At 35.3% G+C, this 22,262-nt stretch overlaps 1 pseudogene; it reads left to right on the top strand.

The window, feature by feature from the left end:
• The first annotated feature begins 257 nt into the window (after positions 1-257).
• LOC110911235 lies at positions 258-20,696 on the top strand (annotated as a pseudogene).
• Positions 20,697-22,262: the final 1,566 nt, after the last annotated feature.

The raw sequence follows: 22,262 nt of genomic DNA, 5'->3' as shown, positions 1-22,262 counted from the left end.
TTTGCAAGCCATGCTTTGATACGAAGCTATAAAAGAAGCTTCAATGGGTTTGTGCATATCTGACCGGGGAAGAAAAGCATAAGTTAACAAGTAAGTTACTTTACATACTTGGATATCCAGTTATACATAATATATGAATCAATAATGTAATACTAACGGATATTGATTGAATATTGTCTTCAATAGGAATTGTCGGGGTCGTCTCGGTCTTCCCCAGTCGAAAGTTGTTGTTACAAACAACAAGGTCATGGGACTTCATGGGGTTATCCCAAAGAATCGAACGACGCCCTGAAGTGGAGAGTGACAACATAATAGGTGTCATTGATACCGGAATATGGCCAGAGTCAGAGAGCTTTAGTGATGAAGGCATTGGTCCTATTCCTTCAAAATGGAAAGGGGAATGTGATGGTGGTAAAGATTTTGTGTGTAATAGGTAAGTTTGTTCAATGTTTAATTAAGTTGGCATGTGATGCATTTTTGAAATCTAGATTGTTACATAACAATTAAAAGTAAGATAGTACAAAGTTAATAGTTGTTTGGCTATTATATCATTTTCACCATTTAGTGGCTCACATGGGTACTCCTAAACAACATATACGGCCATAATTGAAATGATTGGAGTTAATTTGAAACTGCCATTTGAATAATATGTATATAGTTGGTCCATTTAAATTTTTTAAAAGTTATTATACACCTATCGAACACATGCTCAATCCTAATTAATTCTGATAACTCCAATCATCACATGTTCAGACCTTCCCCACATTCTAACAAATTCAGAATTTAAGTGAATCAATTAAATGCCCATCATCATTCACATCTTGAAAATATACACGCAGACTTTAGGGATACAGCACATGTTGGATGAATACTTTGGGCAAAACATAAGACAACTATATAATTCACTTTACATTCGGACCATACAGACAAACATTTGAATTAAAATTTGTCGATAAGCTCCTTCTCAAGAATGATGCAACTCTAGTGGTTAGTATCTACGTACTTTCTAGCTAGGAAGCTTGTACTAGTTTTTAGTTTCGGCTATTAAAAGATATATAGTTATATCGGTCGAATCAATGTAGGGTAGGAGTGTTCAAAAAAATCCGGATCTAAAACGAATACGAAATATCCGAAAATCCGTATCCGAAATATCCGAAATTTTGGATATCCGAAAAACCACTTTTAAACAAGATTTTTTGGTAGATCCACGAGCTACATATATGTAGCTTGTGAACTACATATATGAAGCTATATATATGGAGATTGACGAGCTACACATATATAGCTTGTGAAGGTATACAAATCATATATATTTCTTTGTTTTTTACAACACTAAACTTATAACTAAAAGAAAGGAAGAGTAAAAAAAAATAGATTGGTTGGTAGTAATTTTCTCGGTTTTTAAGTATTTATTGGTTTTCTCATGAACCTAAAACCTATAAATACACACACATTCATATACATATATGTACCTTGAAAAACTTGTCTATTTATAACAAAAAGACCTTGTTATAGTTTTAATTGTTTTTTATTTTGTATATAGAAAGATAATCGGCGCTTGCTCATTTAGCTCTGAAAGTAGGGAGCTTTCTGCAAGAGACAAAGATGGGCACGGGACTAATGTGGCATCAATTTTAGCTGGTAATCAAGTGAGGGATGCAAATTATTATGGTCTAGCACATGGAATTGCTAGAGGAGGAGTTTCCCTCTGCAAGACTTGTTGTTTATAAAGTATGCGAGCAAGGCTGCTACGATATAGATGTTCTGAGTGCCTTCGATCATGCCATTGCTGACGGGGTAGATATTATATCACTTTCCATGGGCTATCCAGATGGTTCACTCGAGCTTACTTCTGACCCATTTGCAATTGGGTCATTCCATGCAATCGAGAAGGGCATTTTGACGGTAAATGCTGCAGGGAATACTGGTCCTGATTTCTCTTCTATCCAAAATTATACTCCATGGATCTTAACTGTTGCAGCAAGTGATATTGACAGAAAATTTATCGATAAGCTCCTTCTCAAGAACGATGCAACTCTAGTGGTTAGTATCTACGTAGTTTCTAGCTAGGAAGCTTGTACTAGTTTTTAGTTTTGGCTATTAAAAGATATATAGTTACATCGGTCGAATCAATGTAGGGTAGGAGTGTTCAAAAAAATCCGGATCTAAAACCGAATACGAAATATCCGAAAATCCGTATCCGAAATATTCGAAATTTTGGATATCCGAAAAACCACTTTTAAACAAGATTTTTTGGTAGATCCACGAGCTACACATATGTAGCTTGTGACCTTTGACCCCATAAGGCGACCGGGTCTTAAATCCCTTCGGACCAATCCGACCTTTGACCCCATAAGGCGACCGGGTCGACCTCCGGTCCGGTTCTGAAAACATTGCAAATAACCAAACAATATATTTAGTAATAGAAAGACAAATTTAGAAGGGCTTAAATTATGAAAATTGTATTTAAGTTTAAATTACACACGTTTGTCATTTGACATGTTATCTCATTCGGGTTATGATGTTAATTATGACTTGTATTTGGGTCTTGTAGTTTGGTTGCTAATGGAGACATTAAGTATTGTTCTGACCATATGCATATGCATATTTATTTCTTTGGTCTCCTCCTTCGATCAAGAACGAAAGGTTAGTTATTCATTAATTATAAATGGTTAATTCCTTCTTCGCCACCTAAAACACATGATATTCCTTCTTAGTGCTCATGAATGGTATTTTTTGTAGGTTTATATTGCATACATGGGATCTCTTCCCAAGGGAGAATACTCGTCTTCATTGCATCACTCACAAATTATCAAAGAAGTTATTCATCCTAGGTATATCTTATCTTTTATTTAAAAATTTTAGATTACAATCTATATATAATTATTTCCTGTTATACTTTGGAAAAAAACCAGTTTTGCAAGCCATGCTTTGATACGAAGCAATAAAAGAAGCTTCAATGGGTTTGTGCATATCTGACCGAGGAAGAAAAGCATAAGTTAACAAGTAAGTTACTTTACATACTTGGATATCCAGTTATACATAATATATGAATCAATAATGTAATACTAACGGATATTGATTGAATATTGTCTTCAATAGGAATTGTCGGGGTCGTCTCGGTCTTCCCCAGTCGAAAGTTGTTGTTACAAACAACAAGGTCATGGGACTTCATGGGGTTATCCCAAAGAATCGAACGACGCCCTGAAGTGGAGAGTGACAACATAATAGGTGTCATTGATACCAGAATATGGCCAGAGTCAGAGAGCTTTAGTGATGAAGGCATTGGTCCTATTCCTTCAAAATCGAAAGGGGAATGTGATGGTGGTAAAGATTTTGTGTGTAATAGGTAAGTTTGTTCAATGTTTAATTAAGTTGGCATGTGATGCATTTTTGAAATCTAGATTGTTACATAACAATTAAAAGTAAGATAGTAAAAAGTTAATAGTTGTTTGGCTATTATATCATTTCCACCATTTAGTGGCTCACATGGGTACTCCTAAACAACATATACGGCCATAATTGAAATGATTGGAGTTAATTTGAAACTGCCATTTGAATAATATGTATATAGTTGGTCCATTGAAATTTTTTAAAAGTTATTATACACCTATCGAACATATGCTCCATCCTAATTAATTCTGATAACTCCAATCATCACATGTTCAGACCTTCCCCACATTCTAACAAATTCAGAATTTAAGTGAATCAATTAAATGCCCATCATCATTCACATCTTGAAAATATACACGCAGACTTTAGGGATACAACACATGTTGGATGAATACTTTGGGCAAAACATAAGACAACTATATAATGAACTTTACATTCGGACCATACAGACAAACATTTGAATTAAAATTTGTCGATAAGCTCCTTCTCAAGCATGATGCAACTCTAGTGGTTAGTATCTACGTACTTTCTAGCTAGGAAGCTTGTACTAGTTTTTAGTTTTGGCTTTAAAAGATATATAGTTATATCGGTCGAATCAATGTAGGGTAGGAGTGTTCAAAAAAATCCGGATCTAAAACCGAATACGAAATATCCGAAAATCCGTATCCGAAATATCCGAAATTTTGGATATCCGAAAAACCACTTTTAAACAAGATTTTTTGGTAGATCCACAAGCTACATATATGTAGCTTGTGAACTACATATATGTCCTTTCACAAGCTATATATATGGAGATTGACGAGCTACACATATATAGCTTGTGAAGGTATACAAATCATATATATTTCTTTGTTTTTTACAACACTAAACTTATAACTAAAAGAAAGGAAGAGTAAAAAAAAATTGATTGGTTGGTAGTAATTTTCTCGGTTTTTAAGTATTTATTGGTTTTCTCATGAACCTAAAACCTATAAATACACACACACACATTCATATACATATATGTACCTTGAAAAACTTGTCTATTTATAACAAAAAGACCTTGTTATAGTTTTAATTGTTTTTTATTTTGTATATAGAAAGATAATCGGCGCTCGCTCATTTAGCTCTGAAAGTAGGGAGCTTTCTGCAAGAGACAAAGATGGGCACGGGACTAATGTGGCATCAATTTTAGCTGGTAATCAAGTGAGGGATGCAAATTATTATGGTCTAGCACATGGAATTGCTAGAGGAGGAGTTTCCCTCTGCAAGACTTGTTGTTTATAAAGTATGCGAGCAAGGCTGCTACGATATAGATGTTCTGAGTGCCTTCGATCATGCCATTGCTGACGGGGTAGATATTATATCACTTTCCATGGGCTATCCAGATGGTTCACTCGAGCTTACTTCTGACCCATTTGCAATTGGGTCATTCCATGCAATCGAGAAGGGCATTTTGACGGTAAATGCTGCAGGGAATACTGGTCCTGATTTCTCTTCTATCCAAAATTATGCTCCATGGATCTTAACTGTTGCAGCAAGTGATATTGACAGAAAATTTATCGATAAGCTCCTTCTCAAGAACCATGCAACTCTAGTGGTTAGTATCTACGTACTTTCTAGCTAGGAAGCTTGTACTAGTTTTTAGTTTTGGCTAATAAAACATATATAGTTATATCGGTCGAATCAATGTAGGGTAGGAGTGTTCAAAACAATCCGGATCTAAAACCGAATACGAAATATCCGAAAATCCGTATCCGAAATATCCGAAATTTTGGATATCCGAAAAACCACTTTTAAACAAGATTTTTTGGTAGATCCACGAGCTACACATATGTAGCTTGTGAACTACATATGTGTACTTTCACAAGCTATATATATCGAGATTGACGAGCTACATATATATAGCTAGTGAAGGTATACAAATGATATATTTCTTTGTTTTTTACAACACTAAACTTATAACTAAAAGAAAGGAAGAGTAAAAAAATTGATTGGTTGGTAGTAATTTTCTCGGTCTTAAAGTATTTATTGGTTTTCTCATGAACCTAAAACCTATAAATACACACACACATTCATATACATATATGTACCTGGTAAAACTTGTCTATTTATAACAAAAAGGCCTTGTTATAGTTTTAATTGTTTTTTATTTTGTATATAGAAAGATAATCGGCGCTCGCTCATTTAGCTCTGAAAGTAGGGAGCTTTCTGCAAGAGACAAAGATGGGCACGGGACTAATGTGGCATCAATTTTAGCTGGTAATCAAGTGAGGGATGCAAATTATTATGGTCTAGCACATGGAATTGCTAGAGGAGGAGTTTCCCTCTGCAAGACTTGTTGTTTATAAAGTATGCGAGCAAGGCTGCGACGATATAGATGTTCTGAGTGCCTTCGATCATGCCATTGCTGACGGGGTAGATATTATATCACTTTCCATGGGCTATCCAGATGGTTCACTCGAGCTTACTTCTGACCCATTTGCAATTGGGTCATTCCATGCAATCGAGAAGGGCATTTTGAGGGTAAATGCTGCAGGGAATACTGGTCCTGATTTCTCTTCTATCCAAAATTATGCTCCATGGATCTTAACTGTTGCAGCAAGTGATATTGATAGAAAATTTGTCGATAAGCTCCTTCTCAAGAACGATGCAACTCTAGTGGTTAGTATCTACGTACTTTCTAGCTAGGAAGCTTGTACTAGTTTTTAGTTTTGGCTATTAAAAGATATATAGTTACATCGGTCGAATCAATGTAGGGTAGGAGTGTTCAAAAAAATCCGGATCTAAAACCGAATACGAAATATCCGAAAATCCGTATCCGAAATCCGAAATTTTGGATATCCGAAAAACCACTTTTAAACAAGATTTTTTGGTAGATCCACGAGCTACACATATGTAGCTTGTGACCTTTGACCCCATAAGGCGACCGGGTCTTAAATCCGGTCGGACCAGTCCGACCTTTGACCCCATAAGGCGACCGGGTCGACCTCCGGTCCGGTTCTGAAAACATTGCAAATAACCAAACCATATATTTAGTAATAGAAAGACAAATTTAGAAGGGCTTAAATTGTGAAAATTGTATTTAAGTTTAAATTACACACGTTTGTCATTTGACATGTTATCTCATTCGGGTTATGATGTTAATTATGACTTGTATTTGGGTCTTGTAGTTTGGTTGCTAATGGAGACATTAAGTATTGTTCTGACCATATGCATATGCATATTTATTTCTTCGGTCTCCTCCTTCGATCAAGAACGAAAGGTTAGTTATTCATTAATTATAAATGGTTAATTCCTTCTTCGCCACCTAAAACACATGATATTCCTTCTTAGTGCTCATGAATGGTATTTTTTTGTAGGTTTATATTGCATACATGGGATCTCTTCCCAAGGGAGAATACTCGTCTTTATTGCATCACTCACAAATTATCAAAGAAGTTATTCATCCTAGGTATATCTTATCTTTTATTTAAAAATTTTAGATTAGAATCTATATATAATTATTTCCTGTTATACTTTGGAAAAAAACCAGTTTTGCAAGCCATGCTTTGATACGAAGCTATAAAAGAAGCTTCAATGGGTTTGTGCATATCTGACCGGGGAAGAAAAGCATAAGTTAACAAGTAAGTTACTTTACATACTTGGATATCCAGTTATACATAATATATGAATCAATAATGTAATACTAACGGATATTGATTGAATATTGTCTTCAATAGGAATTGTCGGGGTCGTCTCGGTCTTCCCCAGTCGAAAGTTGTTGTTACAAACAACAAGGTCATGGGACTTCATGGGGTTATCCCAAAGAATCGAACGACGCCCTGAAGTGGAGAGTGACAACATAATAGGTGTCATTGATACCGGAATATGGCCAGAGTCAGAGAGCTTTAGTGATGAAGGCATTGGTCCTATTCCTTCAAAATGGAAAGGGGAATGTGATGGTGGTAAAGATTTTGTGTGTAATAGGTAAGTTTGTTCAATGTTTAATTAAGTTGGCATGTGATGCATTTTTGAAATCTAGATTGTTACGTAACAATTAAAAATAAGATAGTACAAAGTTAATAGTTGTTTGGCTATTATATCATTTCCACTATTTAGTGGCTCACATGGGTACTCCTAAACAACATATACGGCCATAATTGAAATGATTGGAGTTAATTTGAAACTCCCATTTGAATAATATGTATATAGTTGGTCCATTTAAATTTTTTAAAAGTTATTATACACCTATCGAACACATGCTCCATCCTAATTAATTCTGATAACTCCAATCATCACATGTTTAGACCTTCCCCATATTCTAACAAATTCAGAATTTAAGTGAATCAATTAAATGCCCATCATCATTCACATCTTGAAAATATACACGCAGACTTTAGGGATACAGCACATGTTGGATGAATACTTTGGGCAAAACATAAGACAAGTATATAATTCACTTTACATTCGGACCATACAGACAAACATTTGAATTAAAATTTGTCGATAAGCTCCTTCTCAAGAATGATGCAACTCTAGTGGTTAGTATCTACGTACTGTCTAGCTAGGAAGCTTGTACTAGTTTTTAGTTTTGGCTATTAAAAGATATATAGTTATATCGGTCGAATCAATGTAGGGTAGGAGTGTTCAAAAAAATCCGGATCTAAAACCGAATACGAAATATCTGAAAATCCGTATCCGAAATATCCGAAATTTTGGATATCCGAAAAACCACTTTTAAACAAGATTTTTTGGTAGATCCACGAGCTACATATATGTAGCTTGTGAACTACATATATGTCCTTTCACAAGCTATATATATGGAGATTGACGAGCTACACATATATAGCTTGTGAAGGTATACAAATGATATATTTCTTTGTTTTTTACAACACTAAACTTATAACTAAAAGAAAGGAAGAGTAAAAAAAATTGATTGGTTGGTAGTAACTTTCTCGGTTTTAAAGTATTTATTGGTTTTCTCATGAACCTAAAACCTATAAATACACACACACACATTCATATACATATATGTACCTTGAAAAATTGTCTATTTATAACAAAAAGGCCTTGTTATAGTTTTAATTGTTTTTTATTTTGTATATAGAAAGATAATCGGCGCTCGCTCATTTAGCTCTGAAAGTAGGGAGCTTTCTGCAAGAGACAAAGATGGGCACGGGACTAATGTGGCATCAATTTTAGCTGGTAATCAAGTGAGGGATGCAAATTATTATGGTCTAGCACATGGAATTGCTAGAGGAGGAGTTTCCCTCTGCAAGACTTATTGTTTATAAAGTATGCGAGCAAGGCTGCTACGATATAGATGTTCTGAGTGCCTTCGATCATGCCATTGCTGACGGGGTAGAAATTATATCACTTTCCATGGGCTATCCAGATGGTTCACTCGAGCTTACTTCTGACCCATTTGCAATTGGGTCATTCCATGCAATCGAGAAGGGCATTTTGACGGTAAATGCTGCAGGGAATACTGGTCCTGATTTCTCTTCTATCCAAAATTATGCTCCATGGATCTTAACTGTTGCAGCAAGTGATATTGACAGAAAATATGTCGATAAGCTCCTTCTCAAGAACGATGCAACTCTAGTGGTTAGCATCTACGTACTTTCTAGCTAGGAAGCTTGTACTAGTTTTTAGTTATAGCTATTAAAAGATATATAGTTATATCGGTCGAATCAATGTAGGGTAGGAGTGTTCAAAAAAATCCGGATCTAAAACCGAATACGAAATATCCGAAAATCCGTATCCGAAATATCCGAAATTTTGGATATCCGAAAAACCACTTTTAAACAAGATTTTTTGGTAGATCCACGAGCTACACATATGTAGCTTGTGAACTACATATGTGTACTTTCACAAGCTATATATATCGAGATTGACGAGCTACATATATATAGCTTGTGAAGGTATACAAATGATATATTTCTTTGTTTTTTACAACACTAAACTTATAACTAAAAGAAAGGAAGAGTAAAAAAAATTGATTGGTTGGTAGTAATTTTCTCGGTTTTAAAGTATTTATTGGTTTTCTCATGAACCTAAAACCTATAAATACACACACACACATTCATATTCATATACATATATGTACCTGGAAAAACTTGTCTATTTATAACAAAAAGGCCTTGTTATAGTTTTAGTTGTTTTTTATTTTGTATATAGAAAGATAATCGGCGCTCGCTCATTTAGCTCTGAAAGTAGGGAGCTTTCTGCAAGAGACAAAGATGGGCACCGGACTAATGTGGCATCAATTTTAGCTGGTAATCAAGTGAGGGATGCAAATTATTATGGTCTAGCACATGGAATTGCTAGAGGAGGAGTTTCCCTCTGCAAGACTTATTGTTTATAAAGTATGCGAGCAAGGCTGCTACGATATAGATGTTCTGAGTGCCTTCGATCATGCCATTGCTGACGGGGTAGATATTATATCACTTTCCATGGGCTATCCAGATGGTTCACTCGAGCTTACTTCTGACCCATTTGCAATTGGGTCATTCCATGCAACCGAGAAGGGCATTTTGACGGTAAATGCTGCAGGGAATACTGGTCCTGATTTCTCTTCTATCCAAAATTATGCTCCATGGATCTTAACTGTTGCAGCAAGTGATATTGATAGAAAATTTGTCGATAAGCTCCTTCTCAAGAACGATGCAACTCTAGTGGTTAGCATCTACGTACTTTCTAGCTAGGAAGCTTGTACTAGTTTTTAGTTTTGGCTATTAAAAGATATATAGTTATATCGGTCGAATCAATGTAGGGTAGGAGTGTTCAAAAAAATCCGGATCTAAAACCGAATACGAAATATCCGAAAATCCGTATCCGAAATATCTGAAATTTTGGATATCCGAAAAACCACTTTTAAACAAGATTTTTTGGTAGATCCACGAGCTACACATATGTAGCTTGTGAACTGCATATGTGTACTTTCACAAGCTATATATATCGAGATTGACGAGCTACATATATATAGCTTGTGAAGGTATACAAATGATATATTTCTTTGTTTTTTACAACACTAAACTTATAACTAAAAGAAAGGAAGAGTAAAAAAAATTGATTGGTTGGTAGTAATTTTCTCGGTTTTAAAGTATTTATTGGTTTTCTCATGAACCTAAAACCTATAAATACACACACACATTCATATACATATACATATATGTACCTGGAAAAACTTGTCTATTTATAACAAAAAGGCCTTGTTATAGTTTTAGTTGTTTTTTATTTTGTATATAGAAAGATAATCGGCGCTCGCTCATTTAGCTCTGAAAGTAGGGAGCTTTCTGCAAGAGACAAAGATGGGCACGGGACTAATGTGGCATCAATTTTAGCTGGTAATCAAGTGAGGGATGAAAATTATTATGGTCTAGCACGTGAAATTGCTAGAGGAGGAGTTTCCCTCTGCAAGACTTGTTGTTTATAAAGTATGCGAGCAAGGCTGCTACGATATAGATGTTCTGAGTGCCTTCGATCATGCCATTGCTGACGGGGTAGATATTATATCACTTTCCATGGGCTATCCAGATGGTTCACTCGAGCTTACTTCTGACCCATTTGCAATTGGGTCATTCCATGCAATCGAGAAGGGCATTTTGACGGTAAATGCTGCAGGGAATACTGGTCCTGATTTCTCTTCTATCCAAAATTATGCTCCATGGATCTTAACTGTTGCAGCAAGTGATATTGACAGAAAATTTGTCGATAAGCTCTTTCTTAAGAACGATGCAACTCTAGTGGTTAGTATCTACGTACTTTCTAGCTAGGAAGCTTGTACTAGTTTTAGTTTTGGCTATTAAAAGATATATAGTTATATCGGTCGAATCAATGTAGGGTAGGAGTGTTCAAAAAAATCCGGATCTAAAACCGTATACGAAATATCCGAAAATCCGTATCCGAAATATCTGAAATTTTGGATATCCGAAAAACCACTTTTAAACAAGATTTTTTGGTAGATCCACGAGCTACACATATGTAGCTTGTGACCTTTGACCCCATAAGGCGACCGGGTCTTAAATCCGGTCGGACCAGTCCGACCTTTGACCCCATAAGGCGACCGGGTCGACCTCCGGTCCGGTTCTGAAAACATTGCAAATAACCAAACCATATATTTAGTAATAGAAAGACAAATTTAGAAGGGCTTAAATTATGAAAAATGTATTTAAGTTTAAATTACACACGTTTGTCATTTGACATGTTATCTCATTCGGGTTATGATGTTAATTATGACTTGTATTTGGGTCTTGTAGTGTAACAGCCCAGCGTAACCGCACCATGATATTGTCCGCTTTGGCGGCCAGCACGCCCCCGGCGTCCGCCCATCACGGTTTTCAAAACGCGTCATGATGGTGAAGGTATCCAGACCCTTATAAGGAAGCCTTTGTTCCCCTTCACAACCGATGTGGGATGTCACAATCCACCCCCTTTAAGGGGTCCAGCGTCCTCGCAGGACCTGGCACCACCGGTCCGGCCCTGGCTCTGATACCATCTGTAACAGCCCAGCGTAGCCGCACCATGATATTGTCCGCTTTGGCGGCCAGCACGCCCCCAGCGTCCGCCCCTCACGGTTTTCAAAACGCGTCATGATGGTGAAGGTATCCAGCCCCTTATAAGGAAGCCTTTGTTCCCCTTCACAACCGATTTGGGATGTCACATGTAGTTTGGTTGCTAATGGAGACATTAAGTATTGTTCTGACCATATGCATATGCATATTTATTTCTTCGGTCTCCTCCTTCGATCAAGAACGAAAGGTTAGTTATTCATTAATTATAAATGGTTAATTCCTTCTTCGCCACCTAAAACACATGATATTCCTTCTTAGTGCTCATGAATGGTATTTTTTTGTAGGTTTATATTGCATACATGGGATCTCTTCCCAAGGAAGAATACTCGTCTTCATTGCATCACTCACAAATTATCAAAGAAGTTATTCATCCTAGGTATATCTTATCTTTTATTTAAAAATTTTAGATTAGAATCTATATATAATTATTTCCTGTTATACTTTGGAAAAAAACCAGTTTTACAAGCCATGCTTTGATACGAAGCTATAAAAGAAGCTTCAATGGGTTTGTGCATATCTGACCGAGGAAGAAAAGCATAAGTTAACAAGTAAGTTACTTTACATACTTGGATATCCAGTTATACATAATATATGAATCAATAATGTAATACTAACGGTTATTGATTGAATATTGTCTTCAATAGGAATTGTCGGGGTCGTCTCGGTCTTCCCCAGTCGAAAGTTGTTGTTACAAACAACAAGGTCATGGGACTTCATGGGGTTATCCCAAAGAATCGAACGACGCCCTGAAGTGGAGAGTGACAACATAATAGGTGTCATTGATACCGGAATATGGCCAGAGTCAGAGAGCTTTAGTGATGAAGGCATTGGTCCTATTCCTTCAAAATGGAAAGGGGAATGTGATGGTGGTAAAGATTTTGTGTGTAATAGGTAAGTTTGTTCAATGTTTAATTAAGTTGGCATGTGATGCATTTTTGAAATCTAGATTGTTACATAACAATTAAAAGTAAGATAGTACAAAGTTAATAGTTGTTTGGCTATTATATCATTTCCACCATTTAGTGGCTCACATGGGTACTCCTAAACAACATATACGGCCATAATTGAAATGATTGGAGTTAATTTGAAACTCCCATTTGAATAATATGTATATAGTTGGTCCATTTAAATTTTTTAAAAGTTATTATACACCTATCGAACACATGCTCCATCCTAATTAATTCTGATAACTCCAATCATCACATGTTCAGACCTTCCCCACATTCTAACAAATTCAGAATTTAAGTGAATCAATTAAATGCCCATCATCATTCACATCTTGAAAATATACACGCAGACTTTAGGGATACAGCACATGTTGGATGAATACTTTGGGCAAAACATAAGACAACTATATAATTCACTTTACATTCGGACCATACAGACAAACATTTGAATTAAAATTTGTCGATAAGCTCCTTCTCAAGAATGATGCAACTCTAGTGGTTAGTATCTACGTACTTTCTAGCTAGGAAGCTTGTACTAGTTTTTAGTTTTGGCTATTAAAAGATATATAGTTATATCGGTCGAATCAATGTAGGGTAGGAGTGTTCAAAAAAAATCCGGAACTAAAACCAAATACGAAATATCCGAAAATCCGTATCCGAAATATCCGAAATTGTGGATATCCAAAAAACCACTTTTAAACAAGATTTTTTGGTAGATCCACGAGCTACATATATGTAGCTTGTGAACTACATATATGTCCTTTCACAAGCTATATATATGGAGATTGACGAGCTACACATATATAGCTTGTGAAGGTATAAAAATGATATATTTCTTTGTTTTTTACAACACTAAACTTATAACTAAAAGAAAGGAAGAGTAAAAAAAATAGATTGGTTGGTAGTAATTTTCTCGGTTTTAAAGTATTTATTGGTTTTCTTATGAACCTAAAACCTATAAATACACACACACACATTCATATACATATATGTACCTGGAAAAACTTGTCTATTTATAACAAAAAGGCCTTGTTATAGTTTTAATTGTTTTTTATTTTGTATATAGAAATATAATCGGCGCTCGCTCATTTAGCTTTGAAAGTAGAGAGCTTTCTGCAAGAGATAAAGATGGGCACGGGACTAATGTGGCATCAATTTTAGCTGGTAATCAAGTGAGGGATGCAAATTATTATGGTCTAGCACCTGGAATTGCTAGAGGAGGAGTTTCCCTCTGCAAGACTTGTTGTTTATAAAGTATGCGAGCAAGGCTGCTACGATATAGATGTTCTGAGTGCCTTCGATCATGCCATTGCTGACGGGGTAGATATTATATCACTTTCCATGGGCTATCCAGATGGTTCACTCGAGCTTACTTCTGACCCATTTGCAATTGGGTCATTCCATGCAATCGAGAAGGGCATTTTGACGGTAAATGCTGCAGGGAATACTGGTCCTGATTTCTCTTCTATCCAAAATTATGCTCCATGGATCTTAACTGTTGCAGCAAGTGATATTGACAGAAAATTTGTCGATAAGCTCCTTCTCAAGAACGATGCAACTCTAGTGGTTAGTATCTACGTACTTTCTAGCTAGGAAGCTTGTACTAGTTTTTAGTTTTGGCTATTAAAAGATATATAGTTATATCGGTCGAATCAATGTAGGGTAGGAGTGTTCAAAACAATCCGGATCTAAAACCGAATACGAAATATCCGAAAATCCGTATCCGAAATATCCGAAATTTTGGATTTCCGAAAAACCACTTTTAAACAAGATTTTTTGGTAGATCCACGAGCTACACATATGTAGCTTGTGAACTACATATGTGTACTTTCACAAGCTATATATATCGAGATTGACGAGCTACATATATATAGCTTGTGAAGGTATACAAATGATATATTTCTTTGTTTTTTACAACACTAAACTTATAACTAAAAGAAAGGAAGAGTAAAAAAAATTGATTGGTTGGTAGTAATTTTCTCGGTCTTAAAGTATTTATTGGTTTTCTCATGAACCTAAAACCTATAAATACACACACATTCATATACATATATGTACCTGGTAAAACTTGTCTATTTATAACAAAAAGGCCTTGTTATAGTTTTAATTGTTTTTTATTTTGTATATAGAAAGATAATCGGCGCTCGCTCATTTAGCTCTGAAAGTAGGGAGCTTTCTGCAAGAGACAAGGATGGGCACGGGACTAATGTGGCATCAATTTTAGCTGGTAATCAAGTGGGGGATGCAAATTATTATGGTCTAGCACATGGAATTGCTAGAGGAGGAGTTTCCCTCTGCAAGACTTGTTGTTTATAAAGTATGCGAGCAAGGCTGCTACGATATAGATGTTCTGAGTGCCTTCGATCATGCCATTGCTGACGGGGTAGATATTATATCACTTTCCATGGGCTATCCAGATGGTTCACTCGAGCTTACTTCTGACCCATTTGCAATTGGGTCATTCCATGCAATCGAGAAGGGCATTTTGACAGTAAATGCTGCAGGGAATACTGGTCCTGATTTCTCTTCTATCCAAAATTATGCTCCATGGATCTTAACTGTTGCAGCAAGTGATATTGACAGAAAATTTGTCGATAAGCTCCTTCTCAAGAACGATGCAACTCTAGTGGTTAGTATCTACGTACTTTCTAGCTAGGAAGCTTGTACTAGTTTTTAGTTTTGGCTATTAAAAGATATATAGTTATATCGGTCGAATCAATGTAGGGTAGGAGTGTTCAAAAAAATCCGGATCTATAACCGAATACGAAATATTCGAAAATCCGTATCCGAAATATCCGAAATTTTGGATATCCGAAAATTCGGATATCCAAAAACCGGATAATCCGAATTTTCGGATTCGGATTCGGATATGAATTTCAAAAATTTCGGATAATCCGATTATCCGTTATCCGAAAACTAATTATTTTTTTATAAATATATATAGTATATGAGCATTATATTTAGTTTGAAGTATTGTAAAAATTAGTAAAAAAGTAGTAAATAATTGTATTCGTGTGAATTTATTATTGTTTTTAATTTTAAATGTTGGAAATTTAGAAAATCGAATATAAGTTTAGTTTTAATCTATACACGAAACGGATTTTTTTATTTTTATTATAAATTCGGATATCCGTTTGGATATCCGAATCCGTGTATCCGAAATTTTGGATATCCGATATCCAAAAATCGGATATCCAAAATTTCGGATACGGATTCGGGTATCATTATTCACTATCTGAAATTTTCGGATATCTGGTTTTCGGATATCCGAAAAACGGATAATCCGATCTTGAACACCCCTAATGTAGGGTCATGGTATTAATGCTTTCCCATCAAGTGATGAAGCATTACCTCTTGTTTATGGGAAAGAGGTGACTAACAACTGCACGGAAAAATTAAGGCAAGGTAGGTTAAATATTATATATATATATATATATATATATATAGGGTAATGCTAGACAAAAAACCCTAAAATTCTTAGAAAACTCTGGAAACCCAAATCTCTCCCATTTTTACCCAACCTCCCGACATTTTTTTTTTGAAAAAAATTACACATGTAATATACATGTTTTAGAGTGTTTTGGGCAAAAAAAAAAAAAACAAAAAAGCGTCGAAGAGATTTTTTTTTAAAAAATAAACAAAATTCAATGCCTAACATGTGTTAGACAAAAATGCTGAAAGTTGCTGAAAAAAAAAATTTTTTTTTTTTAAATTATCCCTTCGGCGCTTTTTTGATTTTTTTGGCCCAAAACTCTTAAAAACATGTATATTACATTTGTTATTTTTTTCAAAAAAAAAAATGTCGGGAGGTTGGGTTTTCTAAGGTTTTTTATATAGATAGGGTTTTCTATCTAGCCCTACCCTATATATATAATATAGAAAGTGTATCGTACAAAATTCCTTAACGTACGACGTGTACGCGACGACAAGTTCGCATGTTATAAACCCGTGAAAGAAATATCGCATGTTATAAAAACGAAAGTTCGCACGTTAAAAAAATAACCCAATTCGCATGTTTGTATTGGAACCCAATTCGGTTGTTGACATGTAACTACAATTTCGCATGGTGTTATTTGGAACCCAAATTCGCATGCTATAACACGTATTCACATGTTGATAATGCATCGCGTACGCCTCATAGATTAAGGCAATTTGTACGTTAACCGGTCTCTCTCTCTCTCTCTATATATATATATATATATATATATATATATGTATATATATATCACATCGTTAAAAATTACTAAGTTATGCAAATATGAATGTCTAGTCATATTTTTTTTTGTTGGTTTATAGGAACTGTTTTCCCACATGCTTGGAGAGGAGCTTGGTCAACCATAAAGTTATTCTTTGTGATGATGAACCCGACTAGAATGAAGTTAATATATCTGGAGCCATTGGTGTTATCTACCCTCCTTTGGATTTTACTAATATTTCTTTTGTTATGCCATTTCCCGTTGTTTCCCTAAGTAGAAATGATCTCAACTTGGTCAAGATATTCAAAGACTCTACCATGTAATGACATCTTTATCCGTTTAAATTCAATGTCAATATGTTTAACTAACCACCTAATTGTTACTCTCATTTGGTGGACAGAGATCCTCGAATCCAAATTCTCAAAAGCGAGATTGTAGACAATCCGGATGCTCCTTTTGTTGCTTCGTTTTCTTCTAGAGGACCTAGTACATATATGTATGATATAATAAAGGTAAGTATTCTTCTTTTAAATTATATTAGTACTTAAGTCAACAATGAATTTATGGTATGTAGACTTCCTTTAATCCAATATGGGCCTTTAGGTTACACTTGGCCGATTTTATAGCACTTTGACTACCCAAGTTTCAATCTTACATGAGAATAGTACAATCCTTGGCATAGTTTGTTGTATATAGACAGGATTAATTGTAACACCCTTAAGTTATTAACAACTTTAGAATATATTTTAGTGCGGAAATTTCGTCCCAAAACTTTTGTTTTATTTTAAACGACATAAGCTTAAGTTTCAACAACTAAATATCAACATATGATAAGTACAAATCCGGAATGTTTATTTAAAGACTAACTACAGCATCCTGCCCATTAACCACATTTGTAAAATATAACCAAAATTTAGGTTATGTGTCTGCGTTTCATCCAGAGTACTTGATCTTCCGGTTTAAATCTATTCCCGAGCTAAGATACAAGCTCTACCTAAGTCAAATAAGTGAATAACACCCTGAATTAGTATTATATCATGTACGAATCATTATATTATATTATTCATATATATATATGAATACATACTCTTGAATAGTGTTACCAATAAATAATTATTAAAGATTTGTGAATATCTTTAAGTTTTTATTTTTTATTTTAAGTTTCAATTGAGTATTTAATTTTTTAAGCTATATTATATCAAATATTTGTATTTTAGTTCAATTATAATCAAGTTATATATTTTTGGTTCATCCACTTAGGAATAGCCTAGTTAGGATAATAATGGATATAGTATATTCAATGTAAGTCACACAACGAACCGAGTTTAGATAATCTCATAAATATTACATCTCAACATGCAAAATGCTCATATAGCATCTCATATAAACGCCATTAGAATCACTTACACATGTAATGGGACAAATCGACCCGTACTCACACTTTTAAACCTATAATAATCAATATTACAATTTATATGGGTCAAAATGACCCATGCCCACTTTAATAAGTTATAAAAATAAAAATTCAACCTAAATGGGTCAACACGATCCGTACTCACTTTATAAAGTTATAATAATTAAACTACAATATAAAACGATCCATACCCACTTTATAAAGTTGTAATGATAAAAACAATCAAAATGGGTTAAAATGGTCTATACTCGCTTTAAAAAGTTATAATTATTAAATTACAATATAAAACGACCCATACCCACTTTATAAAGTTGCAATGATCAAAACATTCTGACTGGGTCAAAACAACCCATTCCCACTTTATAAAGTTATAATGACCAAAACAGTATATACGGGTCAAAACAACCTGTTCCCAGTTCATAAAGTGAAAATGACCAAAACAATCCAAATGGGTTAAAACGACCTGTTAGTGCAAGTACTTGCATATTACATTGCAAATCTTTTTAAATACTCTCGACACGCTTTAAAAGATGAACATAACCGTTTCAAACCAACAATTCATGTTTAGGTCTAATATTTCTAAAAAGATTCACCCTTACTAACTTTTATTTAAAACCCCTCTTTTGTGTGCAGCTGTTGTAATCAGCCAATTTGACTCATTTAACAACTATATATTCCTTTCTAATTAACTAGACACATAGAGCTTTCAAATGATATAAAATACGCCCTATATGAACATTCGGTTAATTTACTATGAATTAATGAAAACCAGTTAAGAAGCGGACAAAAGCTGAATTTTCAGCACTAAGCCAAAACAGCCCATTTCTAGTTTTTATCACCTTTTTCATGGTTTTGGACCAACAAAAGATCATCTAGATAAATGTAATTAGTAATTTATACCATAAGTAATAAATTGTGCTATATTCCCCTTCTTAGTTCTCATCTTTAGCTAACTTTCGGTCAAGTAAAATTCCTACAAAATCAACGACATTTAAAATTTCGTCATACAATACAAGAGAGTAGTTATGAATAAGATCTACTTACATTTACAACGAAAACTCCCCTTTGGCAATCAAGCTTGACCCGTTGACCCATTTACCTACTTAAGTCAACAGTTTAAGTAAACCTTAAACTCGTTTAAACATTTAAACAATATATTGATGATTCATTTGCTAGCAATTCCAAGTTAAATTGGTCTTTTCTTTCAAGACATATTATAAAACACCTTATATGCAACAAAAATTTGGTAAGTCTTCATTTATAAAAAAAATACATCTAAGCAACTTTTTTTATATAATACTCGTCTCCTCAAATATAATTATTTCGTAATTAAATTTCTATTAGGACATATCAATATACATGTTACATTAACGAAATATGATATTTTCATATAGCCGGATGTGACGGCCCCTGGTGTGGAAATTCTAGCAGCATATTCACCGATAGCATCACCATCTGGATTGCCATCGGACAAGAACTCTGTGAAGTTTAATATTCTATCAGGGACATCCATGGCTTGCCCCCACGTGACAGCTGCTGCCGCTTTTATAAAGTCTTTCCATCCTGATTGGTCTCCTTCAGCAATTAAATCTGCTCTAATGACTACAGGTAATAAGTGAAATTATGGTAACTATTATATTTTCAAACAGTCATCTCATTCATTTTATATCGTGCCATAGCATGGGAATTCAAAGCATCCCTCAACCCATAAGCCGAATTTGCATATGGGTCTGGACACATTGATCCTATAAAGGCCTTAAATCCAGGACTAGTGTATGAGACATCTTTTCAAGAATATCTCAAGACATGGTGCAACCTCACAAATGCTAATTGTACCGCGAAGTTGTCTCCCAAAGAGATTAATTACCCGTCCATGGCAGTTCGAGTAGAAGTGGGAGTTGCGGTTTCAGAGTCATTTCCAAGAACGCTAACAAATGTTGGTGCCAGTTCAACTTATGTTGTATCTATAGAGGGAGACACCTCAAAGTTGCGTTTCAAAGTGGATCCCAACACTTTACAATTCACAAAAAGGAACTTGAAGATGAATTTTGTGGTGACTGTTAAAGGGAGCAAAATGAAGCACTCCACTATAAATAGCGCGTCTCTAGTGTGGAGTGATGGTGTTCACAGAGTTCGGAGTCCTATCGTGGTTTACACGATGGAAAAAATGCGTCACATTTTTCTAGACCTCACATCGTATTTATGCTAAATCCCCTTGATGATTATTCACTTGTTCTTTTCTTTTTTAGATTAAAAAAAACGAAACTGTTGTTCATATATTCCAGATTTCTCAATTTACCTTAGACCATTTTCTCACTGTGGTGTGCTTGGATTTGGTGTGTCATTATTCTTGTGGCAGTTTTGGTGTATAAATGAGTACAGCTGGAGGGAGGGCGGGGGCTAGATCCGTGCGTGTGTTTTAGTAAGTGGGAAGCTTTTGGGTGTTGGGTCAGGTTAGATACAACTTTTGGGTAAATGTATAATAGCATAACACGTGGGCTGGGGGTGGGGGCAGGACTGAGGAAAATAGAATAACATTTATCGCGGATACATCACTAATCCAACTCAAGCGTGAAAATAGAAATTATACATAAAACTTTAAGCTAACCTTGAGCTTTATCGAAGCAGTCTTCTATACAACACGAACCCATTATGGAAGTAACCACAGAAGGATTACGATTGAAAGGTGATTTCATTCTCATTATTGACTATAATATTTAAAGGGATTACAAGCACTAATCAAGGAGGAGAATTAGGAATTGTTACAATAATATTGACTTCCTAATATACAATGATTTGAATTTAATATGTGCAATAAATATATATAATAGAAAATAAATAAATAAATGTAAGTTATATATTGTTAATACGCCCCCGCAAGATGGAGGAGCCGTTGGATACTCCGATCTTGGAACGAAGAGATAGAAATGACATTCTCGGAAGCGGTTTGGTGAGAGCGTCTGCAAGCTGGTCTTTGGAGCTGACATGAAGGACCTTAAGTTGACCCGCATTTACCTGTTCTCTGACGAAGTGATAGTCCAAGGCTACATGTTTCATGCGAGAGTGATATACCGGGTTTGAACATAGATATGTGGCACCAGTGTTATCACAAAGCAGTGTGGGAGGGCGCTTGCATTGAATTCCAAGTTCATATAATAAATTTTTTACCCATGAAATTTCTGTCGCCGCGTTTGCAATGGCTTTGTACTCTGCTTCTGTAGAGGAACGAGACACCGTCCTTTGTCTTGATGACTTCCAAGAGATTATGTTGGATCCGAGATAAATTAAGTAGGCCGTTGTAGACCTGCCCCCATCATTAATTCCCCCCCCCCCAGTTTGAGTCCGAAAATGCTTGTACTTCAAGGGGAGAGTTACGGTTCAAGAATAAGCCGTAGTGTACCGTGCCTTTTAGATAACGAAGAACCCGTTTGAGACTTTGCCAATGTGACTGTTTGGGATTGTGCATGAATTGTGAAAGTTTATTGACAGCAAACGAGATGTCAGGTCGTGTGAAAGCAAGGTATTGTAGGTGCCAACAAGTTGGCTATATGGTGTTGGATCAGCGGATGGGGATGGATCCGTGGGTGAAAGTGGGTCCGAGACACTTAGAGGGGTGAGGACATCTTTTGCACCATCCATTTTGAAAGTGGTAAGAATATCTTGGATGTGGCGGTGTTGGGAGAGAAATAGACCTTGAGGTGTGGGAATGACTTCAATGCCTAGGAAATGGTGGAGGTTGCCTAGATCTTTAATGGAAAATTTGTTGCCTAATGCA

Source organism: Helianthus annuus, chromosome 12 (assembly GCF_002127325.2).
Source record: "Helianthus annuus cultivar XRQ/B chromosome 12, HanXRQr2.0-SUNRISE, whole genome shotgun sequence".
Classification (NCBI taxonomy): domain Eukaryota; kingdom Viridiplantae; phylum Streptophyta; class Magnoliopsida; order Asterales; family Asteraceae; genus Helianthus; species Helianthus annuus.
The sequence above is the reverse complement of the archived record's forward strand: the minus strand, read 5'-3'. Positions and strand labels throughout refer to the sequence as shown.